A 4,493-nucleotide genomic window follows, 5' to 3' on the forward strand; every position below is an offset into this window, starting at 1 on the left:
CACAGCTCAGACTATTGTTCATTTTGTGCAGACAAAAAAATCTGTGGCACCCCAGGGGCGCCTGCGAATAGGGCAGAAAGACAGAGTAATCCCTGCTGGTGGTGTAACTTGGGTGAAGTGTAGAGTGCCACCGCAGCTTGACCCATCTGACTCATTGGAGTTGTTTGAACCAGAAGAGAGCTGTGTGCAGCTACAGCAGCTGGACATAGGCGAGGGCTTGATAGAAATTCGGAATGAGAGACACCCCTATGTAGCTGTGCCTGTAGGAAATCATACCAAACATGACGTTATTCTGCCCAGGAAATCTCCTATTGGCAGTATTCAGCCAATCAAAAAAATTGTTGAAACTGACTCCCCTGAGAAAAGAGATGTAATGGTGCAGGGGGCCGTGGTGCCCTCAGCCCAGTCAACATGTGCACCACAGTGGCAGCCACCTGTTGACTTGAGTCACCTTAACAAAGAACAGCAAGAGGTTGTGAGCAGAATGCTGTGTGAGAAGTCTTCTGCTTTTTCAAGAGATGCTAATGATATTGGCTGTATCCCAAGCTTACAAATGTCAATTAGCACCAAAGATGAAATCCCAGTGCAGAAAGCGTATTCTTCTGTCCCAAAGCCTTTGGTTGCAGAAGTTAAAGAGTACATCCAAGATCTCTTAGTAAAAGGGTGGATAGTCAAGTCGAGGTCCCCTTATGCAGCCCCTGTGGTTTGCGTTAGCAAAAAAGATGGTTCATTGCGCCTTTGCATTGATTATAGGTTGCTGAACCAGAAAACCATCCCTGACAGACATCCACTCCCTCGGATCCAAGATCTGACCGACACACTGGGTGGGCACTCATGGTTCAGCATCCTTGATCAAGGCAAGGCTTACCATCAAGGGTTTATAGCAGAAGGCTCCAGACACCTAACCGCGTTCGTAACTCCTTGGGGGTTATATGAGTGGGTAAGAATACCCTTTGGTCTTTCTAATGCTCCTGCGGCTTTCCAAAGGAGTATGGAAGAGATGCTTACCTTACTCAGAGACGAATGCTGTATTCCCTATCTAGATGACATTCTTTGCTATTCCAAAACCTTTGAGGAGCATGTTGAGGGCGTTCGTAAAGTCCCGAGAGCACTCCAAACACATGGCGTGAAGTTAAGGCCTGAAAAATGTGAACTGTTTCGCAGACAGGTCAGATATGTAGGTCGCCTGGTCTCGGCAGAAGGTGTCCACATTGACCCTAAGGACCTTGAAGCTGTGCAGTCCCTCACAGCCAAAACCCCCCAGACAGTTGGTGATGTAAGGCGACTCTTGGGGTTCCTTAGCTACTACCGCAGCTACATTGAGGATTTCTCGCGCATTGCAAAGCCGGTGTATGACCTCCTCAAAGACAAGTCTGGTACCCCAACTGTGCAGCCCAACCAAGTCAAAACCAAGGGCCCTCAGCTGTCCTCTAAGACCCCGATAGAGTGGGCTGGTCAGCATCAGGAGGCACTAGAGCACCTCACCAACAGGCTCACCAGTCCTCCAGTTCTCGCTTACCCTGACTTCAACCTTCCATTCCAGTTGCACACAGATGCCTCTGAACAGGGCCTTGGTGCTGTACTCTATCAGCAACAGAATGGTAAGCTGAGAGTCATAGGGTATGGTTCGAGGACACTGACGCCAGCTGAGAAGAGTTACCGTTTGCACAGTGGAAAATTGGAATTTTTGGCACTTAAATGGGCAGTGTGCGAAAAGTTTAGGGACTACCTATACTATGCCCCACACTTCACCATTTATACTGACAACAATCCGTTAACTTATGTAATTAGCACTGCGAAACTCAATGCTGTTGGGCACCGTTGGGTAGGAGAGTTGTCTGACTTCAGGTTTGAAATAAAGTACAGGCCTGGGAAGGCAAACACAGATGCCGACACACTGTCTCGCATGCCGCTCAACATTGATAAGTATGTGGAAGAGTGCACGGAGGAGTTGTCACAGGAAGTTGTGCAGGCCACCTGGAATGGGACCAAAGCCGCTCAGGGACAGGAAGTGGCTTGGGTAGCTGCTCTTGCTCTGGCCACAAATGCCCACCAAGCACCTCCTGCACCCCTTCCAACTATCAGTAAAGAGGAGTTGGCAAAAGCACAACTGGAAGATCAAGCTATAAGAGAGATTATAAAGTTGAAAGAGACAAAAGCAGTGATAACTAGTGACATACGGCGAACAGTAAACAGAACAGCAAGAAAACTCCTCCATGGATGGAGCAAACTGTTCTTAAGTGATGGACTTCTATACCGACGGACCAGTGACCGACAACAACTCGTCCTGCCTGCTAGATACAGACCTATGGCATTAAAGTGTCTCCACGATGACATGGGGCATGTAGGTACAGAGCGAGTTCTGAGTCTGGCAAGAGAGCGGTTTTACTGGCCGTTTATGAAAAAGGAAGTGGAGGAATATATCACGAGGAAATGTCCCTGTGTAAAACAGAAGAAGCCTGTTGGACATGTCCGTGCCCCCTTGGGTTCAATCACCTCAAACTCGCCATTGGACCTTGTGTGCATCGATTACCTGCATCTTGAGCCTAGTCGGGGTGGATATGAATATATCTTGGTCCTAGTGGATCATTTTACAAGGTTTGCTCAAGCGTATGCAACTAAAAACAAATCCGGCCGAACAGCAGCAGATCGCATCTTTGAGGATTTTATTCCCCGCTTTGGGTATCCTGGCAGATTACATCACGACCAGGGTCGTGAGTTTGAAAATGAGCTTTTCAGGACCCTACGGGAAAAATCAGGGGTTGGACACTCACGGACGACACCTTACCACCCTCAGGGAAATCCGGCCGAGAGATTTAACAGGACTCTCTTGCAGATGCTGAGGACACTTGCTGATAAGGATAAAGAGCGGTGGAAGGACCATCTCCAACAAACTGTGCACGCTTACAATTGTACACGTCACGAGTCGACAGGGTACTCCCCCTACTTTTTGCTGTACTGGCACCACCCTCGCCTCCCCATAGACCTGTTATTTGGCCTGTTGGGTGAGAAGAGTCCAGTGTCACACAAAAACTATGCAGAAAAGTGGGCTGAAAAGATGACTGAAGCGTACCGGATCGCTAGTGAGAACAGTAACCTGTCAAGTGCACGAGGCAAGTCGTACTATGACAAGAAACTTAAGGGTGTTGTTTTGCGTCCTGGGGACAGGGTCCTCGTTAGAAATCTCACTGAGCGAGGGGGACCTGGGAAACTTAGGTCATACTGGGAGAGAGACATTTATGTAGTTAAAGATCAGGTAGCAGACAACCCTGTGTATGCAGTCTATTCTGAGGCAGGAGACAAACATAAGACAAGAGTGCTCCATCGTAACTTGCTGCTACTGGTTAATGACCTCCCTGTTGAACCCCCAATACAAACAACAGACAAAGTACTAAAGAAACAAACCAAACCAAGTCTTCGCCAGTCACGTGACAAAGCCAGAAGACAACATGAAAGTGACACAAGTGAATCTGATTCTGATGAGGGCACTGTAGGGTATTGGTTAAGAGTTCCTGTAAATGAAACGGAACATGACAGGGAGAACACTGTCAGTCACTGTCAGATACAGTCAGTGTGATTAGAAGGTCAGCAAGGGAAAGGAGGCCAAGGCAGATGTTTACATATGAGACTTTGGGTGAGCCCTCAATGCAACCTCATCCTTCTGTCACTACAGTTGCCGCACTCACCTCACCATACACACCTGCATGGGCAACACCCTACCACATCCCACCACCCACAGGTTTTGCGCTTTATTCCCCATACTCATACATGCCCTATGCATACAGCACACCATTACTGTATTGAGTGTTTGTAAATATTTGGTTGTGTGTTGAGTTTGATGTCGAAAAAGTTTTGAGGTTTTAAATGTCAGGAGCCATTTTCTATTTTTGCAGGGGAGTGTGTGACACACAGTAATGTGTGGTCACATTATGTAATTAATTAATGTATATTTTGTTTGGTTTTCAAGTGTATATTTTTGGAAAAGAGCCTTATTCAGTTAATTTAATTGACATTTCAGTTTGGAGCAGTATCTCCATTTTGCCACTAGGAGGCACGGTCTCTCCAGGGAGACAGGCTTGGTGACGTCAGTATCCAGCTCTCGTCTTCAGTCTGGAAGAAGTGAGAGAAGGAAACACATCACCTGTTGCCTGCTTCATTATTTCCCTGTCTTTTACAGGTTAGTAACTTGTCAAAACACATAAGATCGCCAGAACATGTATTTATAATGCTAATACAAGTGCATTTGTGTACTTTCCTGGTCAGGGCTATTTCTTTGTTTACTTTTGAGGGATGGAAAATAACGTGGTCAGCATGCGGCCATGACGGCCAGCGTGAGCTAGCTTAATTGGCTAGTATTTGCTTTGCCTGTTATGTCTGAGGTTAGCACGTAGTGCTTAACGGCTCATAACTATATTTGGTTTGGCTCCTTGTGCGTTTAAAAACGGTTCGGATTAAGATAATTGTTTAAAGAAACATTTCATTATTTATTTCAT

The sequence above is a fragment of the Chelmon rostratus genome, chromosome 14 (genome assembly GCF_017976325.1).
Source record: "Chelmon rostratus isolate fCheRos1 chromosome 14, fCheRos1.pri, whole genome shotgun sequence".
NCBI lineage: Eukaryota > Metazoa > Chordata > Actinopteri > Chaetodontiformes > Chaetodontidae > Chelmon > Chelmon rostratus.